Source organism: Rhinolophus ferrumequinum, chromosome 10 (assembly GCF_004115265.2).
Source record: "Rhinolophus ferrumequinum isolate MPI-CBG mRhiFer1 chromosome 10, mRhiFer1_v1.p, whole genome shotgun sequence".
NCBI lineage: Eukaryota > Metazoa > Chordata > Mammalia > Chiroptera > Rhinolophidae > Rhinolophus > Rhinolophus ferrumequinum.
This window is the reverse complement of record NC_046293.1, coordinates 89,619,096-89,642,647: the sequence shown is the minus strand read 5'-3', so window position 1 is coordinate 89,642,647 and position 23,552 is coordinate 89,619,096. Positions and strand designations below refer to the sequence as shown.

The 23,552-nt window shown below is 38.7% G+C and overlaps 1 pseudogene; it reads left to right on the top strand.

Moving 5' to 3' along the window:
* The first annotated feature begins 312 nt into the window (after positions 1–312).
* Positions 313–726, top strand: LOC117029469 (prefoldin subunit 4-like; annotated as a pseudogene).
* The last annotated feature ends 22,826 nt before the right edge of the window (positions 727–23,552 follow it).

Sequence of the window (23,552 nt, the reverse complement as noted above, 5' to 3'; positions counted from 1 at the left end):
TTAAGTTCGAAAACCGTCAAAGGTCTGAATTCCCTTAAGCTGAAAGCCAAGACCCTTCACAGTCTGTCTCTAATTTACTATTTCAGAAATTTGCTCACATTATTCCATTTACCATATACTGTGATCCAGCCAAACCAACTATTTACCATTCCGAGAATGTGTCCTCCATGCTTTGCTTCTCTTTCATTCCCTTGGAAAATCTTTGCTTCCTACCAGCCTATTAAGAAGTCCTTCCTAATACTGCAACTAAAAAAGGGCATTCTCTTTGCAGTTTTACCCATCCTATTAAAAGTTAGTTAATAAACTCCCCAAATGGCATCCACCATGAAGAAGGCAGCTACAGAATATGTCAATGTTACTTTCGAAGATCAACAAAAGATAAACAAATTTGTACAGAATACAATTAGAATCACAGAGCTGAAGGAAGAAATAGATGTTAAAAAAAAAACAAACAAAAAACTCCAAAATTTAGAAGATGCTGGTGAGGATATCATGCTTGCGGATGACAACCGCTTAATGATACCTAATCAAATTGTTGATGTTTTCATTAGCCATTCTCAAGAAGAAACACAAGAAATATTAGAATAAGCAAAGACAAATTTGCAAGAAGAAATTGATGCCCTAGAATTTAGAGTGGAATCAATTCAGCAGGTATTAGCAGATTTGAAAGCTCAGTTATATGCAAAATTTGGGAGGAACATAAACCTTGAAGCTGATGAAAGTTAAACATTTTACAATACTTTTTAAAATTTGTTTAATAAACTTGAATATTGTTTAAATGATAATTTCCCTTCTTCAAATGATATGCAAAGCAAAACTTTCTGTTTTGCTTTTATGGGGCTGCTGGGTGGCTCAGTTGGTTAGAGCGCGAGCTCTGAACAACAGGGTTGCCGGTTCGATTCCCACATGGGCCAGTGAGCTGCGCCGTCCACAACTAGATTGAAGACAACGAGCTGCTGCTGAGCTTCTGGAGGGGCAGCCGGATGGCTCAGTGGGTTAGAGCTGGAGCTCTCAACCACAAGGTTGATGGTTCAATTAGTTCAATTTCCGCAGGGGGTGGTGGGCTGTGCCCCCTGCAACTAAAGATTGAAAACTGCGATTGGATTTGGAGCTGAGCTGTGCCCTCCACAACTAGATTGAAGGACAATAATTTGGAGCTGATGGACCCTGGAGAAACACAGTGTTCCCCAATACTCTCCAAATTAAAAATTTTTTTTTAAATTAATGTTTAAAAAAAAATTTCAGGAGTGGATGGGTGGCTCAGTTGGTTCGAGCACGAGCTCTGGGCAACAGGGCTGCCAGTTCGATTCCCACATGGGCCAGTGAGCTCCACCCTCTGTACCTGGAGTGGGGTCAACGAGCTGCCACTGAGCTCCTGGATGGCTCAGTTGGTTGGAGTGCATCCTCTCAAGCACAAGGTTGTCTGTTCAACTCCCACAAGGGACGGTGGGCTGTGCTCCCTGCAACTAACAATGGCAACTGGACCTGGAGCTGAGCTGTGCCCTCCACAACTAAGATTGAAAGGAAAACGACTTGGATGGAGCTGATGAGTCCTGGGAAAAACACACTACTGTTCCCCAATAAAAAGTCCTGGAAATGCATACTGTTCCCCCAATAAAGTCCTGTTCCCCTTCCCCAATAAAATCTTCTTTAAAAATTTCATTTATTTATGGAAACTTGCCTATTTTCACATCTTGCTTATTTATTTTATATTTTTCAAAGAAGATAGTATTCATCTATGTATTTTGCATAACAATTATATCAAGCGTAGGGGTTTCATGTCATGTTGTTAAAATCAGTTAAGCAATCTTTTATGTTTCTATGTTATCATTTAGAATATCTGTTGCAATTTTTATGAAAATTTAACATTTGTGTCATGTTTTATAAATGTCTGTTTCAGTTTCTCATTAGAGATGGTGAAAGGACTGTAGAAAGACCTAATCGTACATCTGCCTACTTTACTCATTTTACAGCTAAAGCTTTGTCATATACTGAGAAATATGTATATATTTTATTTAAATATATGCATTATATTATATCTAATCATATATATTTCACATATCTCTTACATACATATCAATATTATAGATCTTGGGAAAAGAACTGGCAAATGTTGAGACTTGTTGAGCTTTATACAAACAGAACAGAACAACAGAAGAATCTTTTAAAAACCAAGAAACGTATCAATAGCAAAAACAAATGCTTAGTGTTTTTTTTTTTAATTCTGTTCTAGACTTTATCTTAGTGCTTTGTAATTAATTGGGGTTTATATTGATAATGATGTAGAAATGAAACAGCTGTGTATTTAAAACCAGGCTTTTTTTCTTAAATAAAGAGTACATTTATCCCCTAAAAAAAAACCCAGTTAATTAATTTTATGGCACGTGTATTTTACCACAATTAAAATTTTTAAATTAGGGCCAGCCCGGTGGCTTAGGCAGTTAGAGCTCCATGCTTCTAACTCCAAAGGCTGCCGGTTCGATTCCCACATGGGCCAGTGGGCTCTCAACCACAAGGTTGCCAGTTCAATCCCTGGAGTCCCGCAAGGGATGGTGGGCTGTGCTCCCTGCAACTAAAATTGAACACGGCACCTTGAGCTGAGCTGCTGCTGAGCATCCTCTCAACCACAAGGTTGCCGGTTTGACACCCACAAGGGATGGTGGGCTGCACCCCCTGTAACTAGAAAACAGCAACTGGACCTGGAGCTGAGCTGCGCCCTCCACAACTAAGACTGAAAGGACAACAACTTGAAGCTGAACGGCACCCTCCACAACTAAGATTGAAAGGACAACTTGACTTGGAAAAAGAAATAAAAAGTCCTGGAAGTACACACTGTTCCCCAATAAAGTCCTGTTCCCCTTCCCCAATAAAATCTTTAAGAAAAAAAAAATTAAATTAAAACACACAGTTAATTAATAGACTTCAAGTTTGGCAAGTTGGCAGACCAGATGACCTCAAAACTCTCCTGTAACAAACACCCAGAACTGCTGAATAAATTCAACATGTTTTCTTTTTAAATGCAAAGCTGAATACTCAAGAAAAAAGATAAATTTCCAGGTACCAGAAACACAGAAGGAATGAAAACCACTGTAGTAAATGTGAGTTAAACTTTCATTTGCCTTGGAATTTGAGGCTATAAAAATAAATATTTTAAAATTATAAAATATCTAAAAGAAGAAATATAAGAAAGAACAAGAGTCAATGAAACAAGAACAAGTAGAAATGCAAAATAATAAGACTTCTGAAAATTATAAGTAAAAACTTAGTGAACAAGTTTAACAGCAAAATAGAAATAGTTGAAGAAACACCAATGGACTGGATGAATTTACCCAGAAGGCATCACAAATAGAGATTTTGAGACAAAGAGGATGATATGTTCGCTATAACTCCAAAAATAATAGAAGGAAAAAGGGGAGAGAATGGAGGAGAGTCAATATTCAAAGAGATAATCACTGATAGTTTCTTAGAATTGAGGAACAATGTGAATCCTCAGATTCAGGAATCAAAATGAGTTCCAAGCATAATAAACAAAAAGAAATCCACACCTAGAAACATTATGGTGAAACTGCAAGAACCACAGACAAAGATCTTAAAATCTACCAGAGACAAAAGACAAAGAACTTACAATCAGAAGAAACAATAAAGGCCCAAAGATGATGGAATAATATTTTCAAAGTGATGAGAAAAAAAACAAAAAACACTGTCAATCCATAATTCTACGTTCAGATAAATTCTCGTTCAAGAATACAGGCAAAATAAAGACATTTTCAATAAGATAAAGACCAGGACAACTTAACATTCACAGATTTTCTCTATAAAGACAACTAAAATGTATACTTCAGGAAGAAGGAAACTGAACCCAAAAGGAAGGAATAAAATGCAAAAGACATTGGTAAGAATCCTCACCTACTCAGATGTGAGTGTAAATTTGTATAACCACTTTGGAGAACAGTTTGGATTACCAAGTATAGTTGAATATGCAAATATCCTATAACCCAGAAATCTCACTGCTAGGTATAGAAACTCCTGCATATATGTACTGTGTTTCCCCAAAAATAAGACTGGGTTTTATATTAATTTTTGCTCCAAAAGACATATTAGAGCTTATGTTCAGAGGATGTCATCCTGAAAAATCATGCTAGGGCTTATTTTCTAGTTAGGTCTTATTTTTGGGGAAACATGGTACTAGGAGACATACAGGAACATCTAATAGCATCATGGTTCATTATAGAATCATGGTTCATTATGGAACAACCCAAATGGCTAAATAAGGTGCTATATATTTACATAATAGAATAAGCAGTGACAATTAATGAATAAACTATAGCTATATGTATTAGCATGATGAAGCTCCAAACACAATGTGCTTTGAAAGTCACAGAAGAATACCATTTCATATCATTTCACTTATGCAAAAGTTGAAAAATAGACAAAACTTATCAATGTATTGTTTAGGCACAGATAGGCATTGGTTTAAAAAAAAGCAAAAATATCATAAGGAAGTTTGATCAGCGAGTGACACACAGGCGGCGTTTGAGGCATACATAATATTTTCTTTTTGGTTTGGGTACATTCTATTGCTATTTTTTAAACTGTACAATTTTTGCATTCATCAACTAGATATTGAGAGCCTACTCTGGGTCAGGCCTTGTGCTGGGTGTTGGAGATACAACAGTTACCAAGTTAGACAAGTCCTCATGGAGAAGTTTGATAGGAATTAGATTTATGAATTCTAAAGACCTTTATTGCAGAAATAGAAAATCGATCCTAACTCAACATGAAAAAGCAAGGGACATGGATTAACCAAAACAATCTTGAAAAAGAACAATGTTGAAGGGCTCACAATTAATTTAAAAACTTGCTTCAAAGTTACAGTAATCAAGACAGTGTGATACCGGCATAAGAATAGACATATCTATCAATGGAATAGAATGGAGAGTCCAAAAATAAGCCCATATGTTTACAGTCAGTTGATTTCTGACAAGGGTGCCAAGACCAGTCAATGGAGAAAGAAGAGTATTTTCAACAAATGGTTGTGGGACAACAGATATTCATATGAAAAATAATGAATTTAGACCTCTGCCTAACACCATATACAAAAGTTAACTCAAAATGGATCAAAGTCCTAAATATAAGCACTGAAACTATAAAATTTTTAGAAAAATACACAGGTCTTCACGTTCTTAGATTAGGCAACATTTTCTTGGATATGATACCTAAAACCAAAGAAAAATAGAAAAACTGGATTTCATCAAAATTAAAGACTTTTGTGTATCAAAAAAGTGAAAATGCAACCCACAAAATGGGAGCAAATATTTGAAATCATATGTTTGATAAATATCTGGTATCCAGACTATATAAAGGACCTTTACAACTCAACAATAAAAAGACAAATTTAAAACTGGGCAAAGGATTTGAATAGGCATTTCTCCAAAGAAGATTTACAAATGGCCAATAAGCACATGAAAAGATGCTCAACACCATTAGTCATTATGGAAATGCAAGTCAAAACCACAATGGAATACCACTTTACATTCACTGGAATGGTTATAATTAAAAAACAGAAACAGAAAATAACAAGTGTTGGTGAGGATGTAGAAAACTTGGAACCCTCATACATTGCTGGTGGTAATGTAAAATGATGCAGCCCCTGTGGAAAACATTCTGGCAATTCCTCAAAAAATTAATAGAGGGTACCATATGAGCCAGCAACATCTCTAGGTTTATACTACTAAAGAAAATTGATATATATGTTCAAACAAAAACATATATATGAATATTCATTGCAGCATTATTCGTAAGCACCACAAAGTATAAACAACCCAAATATCTATTAACTGGTAAGCGGGTAAGCAAAATGTGGTATTATCCACACAATAGAATATTATTTAACCATTAAAAGGAATGAAGAACTGATAAATACGACAATATGAAGGAACCTTGAATATATTATGGTAAGTGAAAGATGCCAGGCATAAAAGGCTGCATGTAGTATGATTCCATTTCTATTAAATGTCCAGAACAGGTAAATCCACAGAGACAGAAAGTAGATTAGTGGTTGCCAGGGACTGGGGTAAGAGAAGACTGGAGAGTGACTGCTAACGGGTATGGGATTCCTTTGTGGGGTAATGAACATATTCGAGAATTAGATGGTGATGATGGTTGCACAACCTTGTGAATATACTAAAAACTAGGGTTTCCAGGAGGGAATTCCCACCCGTTCTCAGGAATTTTTTTCGCTTTCCCGTTCCCAAATCCCAAGATATAAACTGTTTTCTCTTCTCCACGATGAATCGTTTCCACAAAGTGATGGCCGATACTACCAACCACCTGGGTTCCAGGAGCCAGTTTTCCCAATTTCCTGACCAACTTTTCTTGGGATTTGGGAACAGGAAAGCGAAAAAAATTCCTGAGAACGTGCGGGAATTCCCACCTGGAAACACTACTGAAACCCACTGAATCATATAACTTAAAATGATGAATTATGGTATGTGAATTATGGTATCTCAATAAAAAACCCAAATATCAACAAAACACAGTTAAAAAAATAAAAAATAATATATCTCAATAAAAACAAATATCAACGGAAAAGATTTATAAAACTTCGATTGGAAGGGATCTTAAATATCATCTAGTCTAACTTGATCATTTTAGAGAGAAGGAAATTGAGGCACGGAGGAGGGAAGTGACTTCAAAAGTGGCACAGCTAGTCAGCTGCCAGGTGAGTATGGAGGCCCAGGACCTCTGTTACCAGTACAGTGCTTTTCCTTTTTTCTAAATTCTTTAACATGTTTGAAAATTTTCAATCGTATACAATAGAACAAATAGCATAAGCTCCCTGTATTTATATAACCGAGCTTTAATAATTGTCAGTGTTATCTCGTCTATGTCCTCACCCACTTTCACTCCTCCCAGATTATTCCGAAATGTATCTCATACATCATATTATTTGTACAGAAATGCTGTAGTATGTGCATGTTTTCATATATTTTTACTTGTATGATCTATTTCCCACATACATATATATGCATACAAAAGAAAACAATAAATGACCCCTCCAAAAAAACAAAGAGAAAGCTAGAAAGAATGGTGAGCAAATAAAATGTTAAGTAAATCTAAACGTGCATTCACTGTATAACTGTACATTACACTGAGGATGAATCTATAAAGAAAGTGAAACGATAGCAATTCACTAAATAGCAGGTAAGACAGGGTTGTGGTGTATAGAATCACACAGGGTGCTTGTATTTTTCAGGAGGAGGTAAGAGATACTGAGTAACACGATCAGCTCTTGCACTAGAACACATGTACAACATAGTTCATAGAACATTCTTTGTAATAGCAAGAGAACTGGAAACAACCTAAATATGCACCAGTAGAGGAGTGGGCATATAAAGTATGGTATATGCATACATTGGAACACTGGGTGTCATTAAAAGGAAGAAACTAGATTCATGTAGATCGGTGTGCACAGATCTCAAGTATACATGGATTAAAAACGAGTTGCAAAACAACATGAACAGTATAATGACATTGATTTGAAGTAAAAGGAAAAACTTATTTGCTCATAGTAGGGAGCAGGACAGGAAACAGGACTAAGTGGTGGTTAAAGGGATTTTTAGCTATATTCATATGGCTTTATTTTTTTGGAGAAAAAAGGATGAGGCACATATGACAAATGTGTAACAGTCATAAATATTGGATTGGGAGAATAGAGATGTTTGTTATATTGTTTGTGTTTTCTATATTATTATCTGTGCTTAAATTTTTTTAACGTTATAAATTTCTGAAAATTATTACAGATGCATATTTTTAAGAAGAATTGAGGAGTCTGAAGAGCAATCTATAATTTTAACCTAATGTCACACCTGCTAAGATGTGGATTTTATCGGAGCTATGCACCTGCTCCATGGAGGGACACCCACTATTTTGCTCTCTATTTTTCCATTTCTGGATTCTGACAAAAGTGATCCACATTTTCAGAATTCCTGTTCTCCAGAATAAAATTCAGGTAGGTTAGAAAGGAACATTCTGTTTGAAGTAAAGTCGAAGATAATATCTTGAATTAAGGAGAAATGTTTCTCTAGCATTTATTTTTTATATTTCCCATTTTAACATTGTCACAATAGGAATGGATTCTGTTTGAGATGTGTGGGTTTGTGGGCAAGGGTACAGCCAAACACTAAGTAGACCAAAGGCAGTGAAGAAACAGACAAAGCTGTAATGGCGAGAACTAAAAGGGCAGCATCCAGGGATTATGTCAAGTGCAGCTATAGTTAGGGCAGATGTCAGCCCTAAGGACAAGGGACAAATGATTAATGGCAGTTGGGTACAACAACTGGGTTAAGTGTGTTAGTTGTTGGGTGAAATTAAAGGTAAGGCTGTGGCAACAGTGTAATTGCTGAGATCTGACTATGTTAGGATCCCAGCGGGGATACAGAGCCAACATTCTGGGAGAGGGATTTTGTAATGACTAGTCAAAGTAATACTACTCATCCTAGGAGCTTAATAAAGGTTTTTGTATCGGTCAGGACTTGTTTGTTTCCTAATACTGGAAATTCAGCTCCATAATTCGGTAGCATTGACTTTAGATGCAATGGGATCCAGAGGTTTAAATGATATATTCAGAACTCTTTTTCACTTGCCACCTATGTTCGTCAGGTTTGCTATAATCATGCTCTGTAACAAGTAGTCCCCAAATCTCAATGCTACGTAACAAGTAACCTCAAAATCTCAATGGGGGTGCAGTGCTCATAACACTAAGGTCGCTGGTTCAATTCCCACATGGGCCAGTGAGCTGCACCCTCCACAACTAGATTGAAAACAATGGCTTGAGCTTGGAGCTGAGCTGCCTGTGGGCAGCCAGTTGGCTCAGTGGTTAGAGCGCAGTGCTCATAACAGCAAGGTCGCTGGTTCGATTCCCACATGGGCCACTGTGAGCTATGCCCTCTACAAATAGATTGAAAACAACGACTTGACCTGGAGCTGAGTTACACCCTCCATAACTAGATTGAAAACAACAATTTGACTTGGAGCTGAGCTGCACCCCCAAAACTAGATTGAAAAACAACGACTTGACATCCTGGAAAAATACACTATTCCCCAATATTCCCTTCCCCCCAAAAAAAAATCTCAATGGCCTACAACAACCATTTATTTCCTGCTCACAGATTGGCTATGATTAAGCTAATATTGACTAGGCTTAGATGGGCTCAGCTGGACTCCAGGCTTCAAGGTGGCTACAGATCTGCTCTGTGTCTTCATCCTGGGTCCACACCAGAAGGGTGAACAGCTACCTGGGGCCGAGTCTTTTTGTGGCAGTGGGCAAAAGGTCCAAATGGTTGGTGGAAACGCTTAAGATTCAGCTTAGAGTGGGCACACTGGTCATTTCCATCACAATGCACTGGTCGAAACAAGTCAGATGGCCAGGTCCAAAGTCCATGGGCAGAGATGTAAATTCCATTTATTCTCTCAGGGGAGGCACTGTCTCACATGGCAAGATATTAGATAGATAATAGATGATAGATGATAGAAGATAGATAGATAGATACATAGATAGATAGATACATAGATACATAGAGACATAGATACATAGATACATAGATAGATATTTCAGGGAGACAGTGAAAAGTTGGAAGCAGTAATCCAATCCACCACACTATCTCTGAAGTTTGCTTGTCTCTGCTTGGCTTTACCTGGCATGTAAGCTCTGTTGCCAAGAAAGATGGCTGTTAGCTGTCCTTGTCTCACTTTCTCCAAGTTTAGCAGCCCTAATAGACAGAGATCATCTTTCCAGGTAACTTTAGTTTTTTAAAAAAAGTCTAAGAAGGGCTCTGATTGGTCTGACATGGGTTCTATGCCTATCCCTGAACCAGCCACCACAGCCAGGGAAGACCGAGTCCTCTGACCATGCAGCCTGCGTCATGTACCCACACTTTATTACCTTGAGGTTAAGAGGGAGATGGGCTCAGCCTTGATAGCCTCACCAGGGTCACATAAAACCCGTGAGGGGTGCCTGAAAGAACCAATACTGGGCAGACAAGCACTACAGTCTCTAATCTCAAGAGGAGACTAGAAACCTCGGCAGGGAAACCAAGTGAAGACCCAACACTATGGCATCAACAGGAGAGACCTCGGGAGGGAACGCAGGCCCTCAGGTACCAGAGTGGCAGCTGTCAGAGGTAGGAAACATACAAACCTGCAGAGAATTTTTATGAGTTTGAGTCAAGCAGAGGATACACTTGGAAGCAAGATCTCAACAGACGGAAAAAAAGGCTTCCAAGAAATGACAGTTTGCAGCTTCTTTTACGCATTTGGAATTAAGGGGAGAAGGTTAAGGAAGGTAACACAAAGGTCGGAGAAAGCAAGAAGGGGATCAAATGACAGGGTAGTTAACCAGATTCTGTTTTCCCTAGAGGGTGGTCACCCTTTACAAGGAGGAGTCTGAAAAGAAGCATTTTAGAGGCATTAACCTGGATGCACAGACACAATGGACAGGACTTGCTTAAAGCAAAAAGATAAGCCTTTTACCAAAGAAGTTACATGCCTGGGGCATAACTACCCACAATGACCCGCCCAGTTAGGAATTATGGCCAGATCACCCTGGAAGGTCACTTTCCAAAGACCCTCTTTTATTGTCCACAAAGCAATGGACTTAGACTGAAGCTTCTGTGTACTTCTCCCTATTGTGGATCTGGAATGGGCGTGGGGGAGATGCTGGGCTCTAGGAACATCCAGTTTTAGGAGCTAGAAGTAATGAGAGGAGACACATAATTGTCTATTTAGCTGTATTGGTAAAGCTAAAATGTAGTTTTTTAAAAGGTGAAAAAGTGCATCTGAATCTCAAGGAAAAGCTATGCTGCTCCAACTTCAAGATTAAGATACTGGTGCTGGTTGAGAAACACGGGGTAAAGTGATCTTTGCACTTACAGAGGAGTGATTACAGAGAGGCCACGTGGCCGACCTTTCACCTGGCGTCAGGTGTGCGGCCCTCTGTAGACTCATGACTCAGAGAATACTGTACAAGACATCATCTGATAGCATGCCAACAACTTCATACTGAAAAAAAAAGGTAACTTAGTTGAATAAAAAACGTAATGAGTAAAGTCTTTTCAAATGAGATGTAAATGATACAATCTCTTAAATTAACAGAATGAAGTCTAAACCTGTAGTGATTTTTAAGTTATGTGTTCTGTAAATATATGGTGAATGAATGAACAAATCATTGGTATTTCCTCCGTTGACCAGTGTTTTGGAAGACCTGTACCATTAAGGTGAAAGAAGGGAGGATAAAAATAGAGGAGAATGACTAGGGGGAGAGGGTGTCTGCCCAGGGGCAGTGGGGAGAATTGCATGCAATAAGAACAGAAAGGCAGGTACTATTCAAATCAAGAGTGAGTAAAGAGAAGGTGATAACAAGGTTACTCCAAGGTGGAGAACTTCTGGCTTCCAGGCTAGGTCTGCAGGGAAAATTGTAAAAGGCCCACGGGTCCCCCCTTCCTGACTTGGTTTATTCTCCCTCCTTCAGGAGCTGATTCCCTTCCACCCTCAAATTCTCAGCCCTGAGAAGGGATGTGATATTAGCACTTGCCTCTCCAAGTTCTTCCAGAAAGAGTCAGATCCAAGTATGGAAGAAGCAAAATATCTCTTGCGGCCTGTGGTTTGGAGATATGTAAGACTCCAGAGTGAGCCCTGTTTTTTCTGTTAACATGAGGGAAAAATAAGATGTGCTGAGGTGTTTTTTGGTCTGTGAAAGCAAAAGGTTGTGATGTTTCTGGCAATTTATTAGAGCTTATTTGAAGGTGATACAAACAGAAAATAATGTGTAAAGGATTCAAATTGTCCCACTTATTATAAAAGTCTACTTCTCCCCAACCCTCCTCCTAAGTCACAGTTCCTATTTGCCAGCCAAATAAACTACAAGTGAAGTAAAAGTTCTTTTAGACAAGGATCAAACCAGATTAGGAATATTTCATCTGGGTTACCCAGTCAATATCGGGTGTTTCCATTTCTCCTCCTCTGAGTCTGGCGGCAGTGACATTTCCATGACCTTAGGTTGGGTGCTGATTCTGTGGTGCGCTGAGTGGGTGGCTTAAGGTCCAAAGGCCAGTCCTCCACTGGAGGGAGGGCACACAGGAGGGGTCCTCTCATTGGTGGAGGCGGGTAGGGTGACATGCCACAGAATACCTTGTCTCGCACTCAGACTGTTAATTCAAAAGTGAGTGCAGAATTAAGTGGGCTGATCAGCCTGGGCCAAGTAGGGATTGGGTCATCAATATAGAAAGTTACAAAACCAGTGTTTAGCAGGCGTAGGTCTACACCAATATCTCTTCCAGATACCAGACTCTAACTGCCACAGTTCTGTTCAAAGTCTGAAGAAAAGCCCAGGGCTTGAGACAAACACTGCTCACACATATCTTGACACTGTCTTTGAAAAGAAATTCAGTTAGGATACTAGTGAAAAGGTCAAAGCAGTGAAATGTCATCCACCTGAATGTTAGCAAGGGGTGTAGCTCTGCATAGGAAGTGTGGAGGGAGGGCATTCTCCCAGTTGCAGCTTTTCTCCTGGTGGCCATCACAGAAAACAGAAAGGGGTTTGCTGGATGTTTCCACCTTGTGTAAAGGAAACCTGAGTTAGACTCACTGCCTTCCTCTCTTAAGAGTTGTTTGTTGTCTTTAGTTTCATGTATATACATATATGTTGTCTTTAGTTTCATACATATATATATATAATATACACATATGTACATACGATATCTGACAATTAAGTTTATGAACACATCCTAGAAAAAGTGCTACATACCTCATTGCTAAATATCCCTACGGTCACCTTCAAAATACTCTCCTTGGGAAGCTATGCACCGATGCCAGCGCCTGGTCCACCCTTCAAAGAAGTTTTGGAACTCTTTTTCTGGAATGGCCATCAGAGCTGTCATCATATTACCCTTGATGTCCTGAATGTCATCAAAATGTCTTCCTTTCAATATTTCCTTCATCTTCCGGTAAAGAAAGAAGTCATCGGGGGCCAGATCAAGTGAGTAGGGAGGGTGTTCCAGTACAGTTATTTGTTTACTGGATAAAAACTCCCTCACAGACAGTGCTGTGTGAGCTGGTGCATTGTCGTGATGCAAGAGCCATGAATTGTTGGCGAAAATTTCACGTAGTCTAACTTTCACGCAGCCTTTTCAGTACTTCCAAATAGTAAACTTGGTTAATTGTTTGTCCAGTGGGTACAAATTCATAAATGAATAATCCCTCTGATATAAAAAAATGTTAGCAACATCGTTGCAACAAGTTCGCGAACTTAATTGTCATACCTCATGTATGTATGTATGTATATATGTATGCATGTTGTCATGTTGTGTTATGTAGTGTTAGTAACGTGTGTATATGTATATATATGAATGTCAAAGTTGTGTTTTGCACTCTTGGCAGAAAATTTATAGGAAAAAATAAGAGGGTTTGGTGAAACATCATGAGGCAGTAAGACTGGTTAAGCATTGTACCTTTAAATGTCCAGTTAAAGGTTTTAGGCTTGCCAGGATTGTCAGTCAGCTGGGTGGGTAACTTTTTTAAAAAAGTTGTTTAATATACATAAAATCTACCATTTTAAGCATTTTTAAGTGTACAGTTCAGTGGCATGAGTACATTCACACGCTGTGCCACCAGTACCACCACCATCTCCAGAACTTTCTCGTCTTCCTGAACTGAAACTCTGTCCCCATTAAACACTGACTCCCCATTCCCCATCCCTACCCCACCCCTGGCAACCCAAGTCTACTTTCTGTCTTTCTGAATTTGACTGTTCTAGGGACCTCACAGTAATGGAGTCACACAGTATCTGTCCTTTGGAGTCTGGCTTATTTCACTTAGCATCATGGCTTCAAGGTTCATCCATGCTTGTTAGATTTTTATAGTCTGTTTTCCATTGACTGACCTGTTTGTTTTTGTTTTCTTGCTGTGAACTGTGACACTGAAAACAGGATAACTAGGGTTGGCCTGGTGGCGCAGGTGGTTGGAGCGCCGTGCTCCTAACACCGAGATCACTGGTTCGATTCCCACATGGGCTGCCCTGAGCTGTCGTGAGCAGCCGGAGGTCGGCGTATGCTGCCGTGAGCTGCTGTGAGGGCTGACCCACGACTGGCAACCAACTTCCTCAGCGGTGGGGGCGGGGAGCACAAGGCTCATGATACCAGCACGAGCCAGGGAGCTGTGTTCTACACAACTAGACTGAGAAACAACGGCTTGAACTGGAGTGGGGGGGGAGGGGCGAAAGGAGGGGAAAAAAAAAAGAAAACAGGATAACTATTCCCCTGGCCATGGGCTTCCTTCTCACCACAGTAAAATATGCTTATCTTCATCACAGTGGATCTTCTCAGTTCTTTTCCTGCCTCGTTCATGACATAACTGGTGTGTTATTAGCTGCTCCCCGTTCTCAGCGTGGCCCCCACTGCCAGCATGGAGAACAGCAGATATCTCTTTCTCTCTGTAACCTCCTCCCCTTACCGACTTCAGGCAATGATTCAGAAAACAAACAAAAAATAGAAGCCCTTTCTTCTCCTAGGAAAGGGAGGTATTCCTGAGCTTGAGGGCAGGCCACGGCCAGTGTTTATCTTCCTCTCTAAGCGCAGCAGGCTCTTAATATATGCTTTTTGTTTTTTGCTCTTTATAATTGTTATTTTTAAATAGTACATTCAAGTGGTTAAATACATACAGAGTAAGAAGGTACAGTGAAAATACATCTCCCTCCCACCCCGACCCCTCTTCCTTGCTCCCTTTCCAGCAGTCAGCCCTTCACCTTGTCTCTCTTTCCAGAGACAGTTCACATGTCAACAAGCACATGGGGCCTTTTTACACAAAAGATGTAATCTTATACCATTGATCTGTGTCGTGCTTTTTGGAAAAATACAGAAAAGTAAGAGTGTAATATGCCAAGTTCCTACCATCCAGAGCTGAAAAGAACAGTTTAGTCATAGCTGTTTTGTTTATTTTTTCTCACAGGAAAGAAGTGAGCTTCACACCCAGTCCTGTTCCCCTCCTTCTACCCCAGAGGTGAGCACTGTCGTGAATTGGTTATATATATGTCTGAAAACAACCTATAGTATCATTTTCTGTGATTTTTTTCAGTTTACATAATAACCATGTTTAATATTCATTCCCTCTTTTGACAAGCATTTAGGTTCTTTCTGACTTTTTACTCCCCAAATAATGCTGTAGACTATTTCTTGCACATACATTTTTGTACACACATGTGAGCTTATGTATAAGATAATTTTGTAGAAGTGCGTTCACTGGATCAAAGGATATGCACATTTAAAATTTTGATAGCTTGTTCTAAAGACAGAGTACCAGTTTTTATTCCTACTACCAATGCATAGGGTACCTATTTCTGCACATCCTCTACCAAACAGTTTATCAGAATTGTAGTTATGTATTTTACAGTTTGTTATAAATGGGAATGAGCACCTTTTTATGTGTTTGAGAGCCATGCATATTTCTTCTATGATTTTTTTTTAAAGTCCTTGGCCCATTTTTCTTTTGGGCTTATAATCTTACAGACTTTTTAAAAAATTACAATTGACATTCCATATTATTTTATATTAAATTCAGGTATACAGCATAGTAATTAGACATTTATGTAATTTAAGAAGTGATCCCCCTGACTAGTCTAGTACCCACCTGGCACCTTACATAGCTATTACCATGTGATTGACTATATTCCCTATAGTCCCTATTTTGTAACTACCAATTTGTGCTTTTTACTCCCTGCCCCTTTCTCACCCAGGCCCCTCCCATCTGCCAACCATCAGTTTGTTCTCTGTATCTATGAGTCTGTTTGTTTCTTTTGGTTATTTTGTTCTTTAGATTCTATATATAAATGAAATCATATGGTATTTTTCTCTGACTTATTTCATTTAGCATAATACCCTCTAGATCTATCCATGTTGTTGCAAATGGTAAGATTTCATTATTTTTATGGTCAAGTAATATTCCATTGTATAAATGTACCACTTCTTTTTTATCCAATTGTCTATTGATGGGCACTTGCATTGCTTCAATGTCTTGGGTATTGTAAATAATGCCACAATGAACATAGGGGTGCATATATCTTTTTGACTTAGTGTTTTGGATTTCTTCAGATAAATACCCAGCAGTGGAATTGCTGAGTCATAAGGTAGTTCTACTTTTAATTTTTTGAGGAACCTCCAAACTGTTTTCCATAGTGGCTACACCAATTTGCAATCCCACCAACAGTGTATGAGGGTTCCCTTTTCTTCACATCCTCACCAACACTTTTTTATTGGTTTATTGATGATGGCCAACACTTGTTTATTGATTTATTGATGATGTGAAGTGATATCTCACTGTTTTTTTTTTTTTTTTTTTAAGATTTTATTGGGGGAAAGGAAACAGGACTTTATTGGGGAACATTGTGTACTTCCAGGACTTTTTCCAAGTCAAGTTGTTGTTCTTTCAATCTTAGTTGTGGAGGGCGCAGCTCAGCTCCAAGTCCAGTTGCCATTGTTAGTTGCAGGGGACGGAGCCCACCATCCCCCGCGGGAGTCAAGGAATCAGAGTCAAGGAATCGAACCGGCAACCTTGTGGTTGAGAGCCCACTGGCCCATGTGGGAATCGAATCGGCAGCCTTCAGTGTTAGGAGCACGGAGCTCCAACCACCTGAGCCACCGGGCAGGCACCTCATTGTGGTTTTAATTTGCATTTCTCTGATGATTAGTGACATTGAGCGTCTTTTCATATGTCTATTGGCCATCTATCTGTATGTCCTCTTTGCAGAAATGTCTATTCCAGTCTTCTCTCCATTTTTTTAATTAGATTTTTTGTTTTTTTAGTGTTGAATTTTATGAGTTATTTATAAATTTTGGCTGTTAACCCCCTATCTGATGCATCATTAGTGAATATTTTCTCCTAATCAGGTTATCTTTTTGTTTTGTTGATGGTTTCCTTTGCTGTACAAACACGTTTTAGTTTGATGCAGTCCCATTTGTGTATTTTTTCTTTTGTTTCTCTTACCAGAGCAAATAGATTAACAAACACATTACTGAGAGTAACGTCAGAGAGTGAGTTTACTGCCTATGTTTTCTTCTGTGATTTTTATGATTTCAGGTCTTACATTTAAGTTTTTAATCCATTCTGCATTTATGCTTGTATATGTTGTAAGAAGGAGGTTTAGTTTTATTTTCTGCATGCATCTTTCTAGTTTTCCCAGCACCGTTTATCGAATAGACTGTCTTTACCCTATTGTATATTCTTGCCTCCTTTGTCATAGATTAATTGATCATATGGGTGTGGGTTTATTTCTGGGCTGTCTATTTTTTTCCATCTATGTGTCTGTTTTTATGCCAGGACTGACAATGCCGTTTTGATTACTATAGCCTTGATTACTATAGTTTGATATCAGGTAACATGATACCTCCCACTTTGTTCTTCTCTATCAAGATTGCTGTGGCTATTTGGGATCTTTTGTGGTTCCATATACATTTTAGGATGATTTGTTCTAGTTCTTTGCAAAATGTCATTGGTATTTTGATAGGGATTGCATTGAATCTGTACATTGCTTTGGGTAGTATGGACATTTTAACGTTGTTAGGTCTTCTTGTCCATGAGCACAATATATGCTTCCATTTATTTTTATCTTCTTCAATTTCTTTCTTTAATGTCTTATAATTTTCCATGGACAGGTTTCTTACCTCCTTGGTTAAATTTATTCCTAGGTATTCCATTTTATTTATTTTTTTGATGCAGTTGTAAACAGGATTGTTTTCTTAATTTATTTTTCTGGTAGGTCATTATTGGTGTATAAAAATGCAACCAATTTCTGGATTTTAATTTTGTATCCAGCTACTTTACTGAATTCATATATTAATTCAAGTAGTTCTTCGGTGGAATCTTTAGGGTTCTTTATACACAATATCATATCATCTACAAATAATGTCAGTTTTACTTCTTCCTTTCCAATTTGGATGCCTTTTATTTCTTTTTCTTGTCTCATCGCTGTGGCTAGGACTTCCAATACTATGTTGGATATAAGTGGTGAAAGTGGGCATCCTTGTCTTGTTCCTGATTATAAAGAAAACTTCTGGCTTTTCCCTGTTCAGTATGATATTAGCTGTGGGTTTGGCCTTTATTATGTTAACGTATTTTCCCTCTATTCCCACTTTGCTGAGAGTTTTTTTTTTTTATCATAAATGGATAATGGATTTTGTCAAGTGCTTTTTCTGCATCTACTGACATAATCATATAATTTTTATCCTTTATTTTGTTTATGTGGTGTATCATGTAAACTGATTTGCAGATATTGAACCAACCTCACATCCCAGGAATAAATCCCACTCTATCATGGTGTATGATCTTTTTAATGTATTGCTGAATTGGGTTTGCTAATATTTTGTTGAGGATTTTTGCATCTATGTTTATCAAGGATATTGACGTATTATTTCCTTTTTATATAGTGTCTTTGTCTGATTTTGGAATCAGGATAATGCTGCCCTCGTAAAATGAGCTTCGGCGCTATCTCTCCTCTTCAATTATTGAAAAAGCTTAAGATGAACAGTTGTTAATTTTTCTTTGATGTTTGGTGTAATTCACCTGTGAAGCTATCTGGCCCAGGACTTTTGTTTGTTGGGAGTTTTTTAAATTACTGATTTGATTTTGTTAATAGTTATTTGTCTGTTCACATTCTCTGTTTCTTTTTGATTTAGTCTTGGAAGGTTGTATGTTTCTAGGAATTTATTCATTTCTTCCAGATTGTCCAATTTGTTGGCATAGTATTTTCTTATAATCTTTTGTGTTTCTATGGTGTCAATTGTCACTTATCCTATTTCATTTCTAAGTTTATTTATTTGAGTCCTCTTTTTTTTTTTTGATGAGTCTGGTTAAAGGTTTATCGATTTTGTTTATCTTTTCAAAGAAACAGCTTTTGGTTTCATTGATCTTTTGTAATTTTTTGACTTTATTTCATTTATTGCTGCTCTGATCTTTACTATTTCCTTCATTCTATTCACTTTGGGCTTTGTTAGTTTTTCTTTTTCTAGTTTTCTAGTTTCTTTAGGTGTAAGTTTAGATTGTTTATTTGAGATTTTTCTTGTTTCTTCAGGTAGGTCTGTATTGCTTTTAGAACTCTTTCGCTGTGTCCATAGATTTTGGGTCATTGTGTTTTCATTTTCATTTGTCTCAAGATATTTTTTAATTTCTTCCTGGATCTCATTGTTAACCCATTCATTGTTTAGTAGGATGTTATTTAGCTTTCATTTGTTTGCGTTCTTTTTCAGTTTTCTTCTTGTAATTCACTTCTAGTTTCATACCATTGTGATTGGAGAAGGTGTTTGATATGATTTCAATCTTTTTAAATTTATGGAGACTTGTTTTGTGGCCTACCATGTGGTCTATGCTGGAAAATGTTCCATGTGTGCTTGAAAAGAATGTATATTCTGCTGCTTTTGAATGAAATGTTCTAGAAATATCAATTAAATTTATCTGCTTTCATATGTCATTTAAGGCTGCTGGTACCTTGTTGATTTTCTGTCTGGATGATCTATTTGTTAATGTCAGTGGGGTGTTAAAGTCCTCTACAGTTTCTATATTACTGTCGATCTCTTCCTTTATGTCCATCAATATTTGCTTTACAGATTTAGGTGCTCCTACATTGAGTTCGTAAATGTTCACAAGGAATATACCCCGCGTTATATTGATGGCTTTATCATTATGAAAGGTCCCTTTATCTCTTGTTATAGCCTTTGTTTTAAAGTTTATTTTGTTTGATGTAAGCATTACTACCCCAGCTTTGTTGTCATTTCCATTTGCATGAAATATCTTTTTCCATCCCTTTACTTTCAGTCTGTGTGTGTCTTTTGATCTGAAATGGGTTTCTTGTAGACAGCATATGTGTGGGTCTTGTTTTCTTATCCATTTAGCTCCCCTATGTCTTTTGATTGGAGCATTTAATCCATTTACATTGAAAGTGATTGTTGATAGAAACATAGTTATTACCATTTTATTATTCATATATTTGATATTTTTTTTTGTTCTTTAAGAAGTCTCTCCAACATTTCTTGTAATACTGGTTTGGTAGTAATGAACTCCTTTAGCTTTTTCTTTTCTGTAAAGCTCTTTATCTGTTCTTTGATTCTAAATGATAGCTTTGCTGGGTAGAATAATCTTGGTTGCAGGTCCTTACTTTTCATCACTTTGAATATTTCATGCCAGTAGTCCCTTCTGGCCTGCAAAGTTTCTGTTGAGAAATCGGCTGACAATCTTATGGGAGCTCTGTTGTAGGTAACTAACTGCTTTCCTTTTGCTATATTTAAGATTCTTTCTTTGTCTTTGACCTTTGGGATTTTAATTATGATGTGTCGTGGTGTGGGCCTCTTTGAGTTCATCTTTTTTGGGACTCTCTGCACTTCCTGGGCTTGTGTGTCTATTTCCTTCACCAGGTTAGAAAAGTTTTCAGTCGTTATTTCTTCAAATAGATTTTCAGTTCCTTGCTCTCTTTCTTCTCCTTCTTGTGCCTCTATGATGCAAATGTTGTTATACTTGATGTTCTCCCAGAGGTCCCTTAAACTATCCTCATTTTTTTTTTTTTTTGATTATTCATTTTTCTTTTTGCTGTTCTGATTGGGTGTTTTCCACTACTTTGTCTTCCAAATGACTGATTTGATCCTGTGATTCATCTAATCTGATGTTGAGTCCTTCTAGCTTCCCAGAAAAAGCTAAAGGAGTTCATCAACACCAAACCAGTATTCTTCATTTCATTTATTGTATTTTTCATTTCTGACTGGCTCTTTTTTATGATTTCTCTGTTCTTTTTTATGTTTATTATTTCTTTGTTGGCATTCTCACTGAGCTGATCTACTCTTCCCCTAAGTTTGTTGAGCATTCCTATAAACAGTGTTTTAAACACTGTTTCTATTAGATTACTTGCCTCCATTTGTTTAGTTCTTTTTTTTGGAGTTTTCTCTTGTTCTTTCATTTGGGATATGTTTCTTTATCTCCTTCTTTTGGCTGACTCTGTGTGTTTGTTTCTACGTATCAGGTAGATCTGCTATATCTCACAGTCTTGGCGGGGTGACCATATTTAGTGGGTGTCCTCTGGGGCCCAGTGGTCACTTGAGTTGGGTGCTCCAGGAGTGTCCCTTGTGTAGTTTGAGTGTGCCCTCCTGTTGTAGTTAAGCCTTTATTGCTGTTTGTTCATCAGTGGGTGGGGTTGACCTTCAGTCTGACTGGATGTGAGGACAGGCCATGACTACAGTGAGGGCTGACCTCATGGATGAGAGGGAGCCCCATTGTAAAGGTGGAAGCCCCATTAAGATTCTGGTGTCTGACGAGTTCTGCTTTTGGGTGTGTCATTTATGAAACTAATTGGGTGGTGCTCTGTTGTGGTCTGAGGTCAGCCACTGGGTGTGTTGATTCTACATCCTCTTGGGAGGGGCTCTGGTGTCAGCCAAGCTCAGCTGCTACCTGTGTCCAGCCAAGGGCCACCTGATAGAAGCTAAAGAGCAATCTGTGGTTGGCAGCTCTCTGTGCTGTGCCCAGAAGCACCTGAGAGAGTCCACACTGTATGTAACCTGAGACTGGCTATCACCCCTGCTAGGCTTGAGGCCACTCAGCAAAATGCACAGGGCTCACTGAGGTCAGCTGCCACTTGCCTGGGGCCTGCAGACCTTAGAGCGTTTTTAAGAAAATTTGTAGGCAGGGTAAGGCTGAAGGTGAGGCATGCACATCAGCTGTAAGAGTCAAGGGCAGTGTGCGAGTTGGGTGTAGCAGGGCCTCAGGGAGTCACCAGAGTGGGGTGAGCAGTGCTCGCCAGGTTAATGCAGATTCAGATTTGGTGCCCACCTGCCCACTTCTGCAGGCTGTGTGTGGGGAGGGCTCAACACAAGGAAGATGGCGGTTCTTGTCCTGGAGCCACACAATTCCGTGCCTTCCCATATGTCTCTGGTGCCTTTTGAGCTGCTGTCCCTTTGCTGGAGCTCAGGGTGAGTACCTGTGAGCTAGTGAGTCTGTGCACAAGGATTTCTTGGTTTCCAGCAGTCCTCCATCTCACCGGGATGGAACAGAATTGCTGCTGTTTTTCACAGACTGCTGTTGTGGAGACTATTCTTCCCAGCTCTGGAATCCTGGGCTGGGGAGCCTGGTGTGAGGCTGGGACACCTCACTCCTCATTAGGGACCTCTGCAGCTGACATACTCCTCCCAATTCTTAACCACCAAACGTAGGTGTGGGATCAGCCCATTTCTCATCTCTGCCCCCCCCACCCCCACCAGTCTCAATGTGGCCTCCTTTTATCCTTGGTTATAGAAGTTTCATTCAGCCAGTTTTCAGGTGGTTCTCCAGGTTGACCGTTCTATCATTTAGTTATAATTTTGATGTGGTCATGGGAGGAGGTGAACACAGCACTTATCTACTCTGCCATCTTGACCAGACATTGAAAAAAAGACAGTTTTAATACTGATTTTTTCCTTCAGCTCTTCAAATCTTGCCTGTACTTATTAGCAAACTGATCCACAAATTTTTTTAATGTTGGGGGGTGGGAGTTGCCTCACTAGTTCCAAAAGTTCTGGTTCACCTTCTCTTGAATTCAAAGCCCCAGCACTTTGGCCACTCCACAGGCTAGCAATCCCAAATCCTGTCTGGCCCACTCTCTCCTTCCCCACCCTCTGGGCCTTACTCCACGTCAGGAATTCGTCTTATTGACTTTTAAGTGTACTTTGCATGTGAAGAAAATCAGCTCTTTTTCATGATATGTGCTGCAAATATTTCCCCAGTTTATTGCTGATCTTTTGTTTTAACTATTTTTGCCATATGGAAAATTTAAATTTGTATACAGTCAACTTTATCAAACTTTATTAATGGTTTAAAGTGATGATACATTTATTACTTTCTCTTCTTTCTCTTTCTCTCCTATCATCCCATTTTTCCCAAATACCAAAATTAATCTGATACCATTCTAACCCAAATCATATCTCATGTTCTTGGGTCTAGGGTCAGCTCAACAGCTGGAAAGTCACCTGGAGTTAATCCAGGTGAACCGTGGAGTTTCAACATAACCTCAGAGGCTCCACGTAGCCTTGAATCAACTTTGCCCTGGTGTGTATTTATGAGGTATCCTAAATCAGTACTGACAAGCACTGACAGTTCTGGGACTTCTTATAACCTGGGGGTGTCCCACAACCCACCTGGTCTGCCCTAGTCTGACCTATACTTTGGAGTCACTGCAGTGGGGCTGGCACAGAGGAGCTAGGACCATGGTGACCTGTCACTTCTTTTTCACTCTTTTCAGCTCCTTAAAATACTTCCCAATGGAACCAGGTTTCTCACTATCCAAGAAGGGAAAGGCAAAAAAACAAGAAAAACTTTATGGTGTGAAATTAAAATTTGAATATGGTTGTCAGTATGAACTCATGATTCCCAATACATAGAGAAAGATGTAGAGATTAATATAGATGTATAGGTGTGTGTAAATTTTTGAATTTGCTTTTGTGTGTTCTTTAAAGGTTTTACATATACATCGTTTCCATCCTTTCCATTGAGTCATC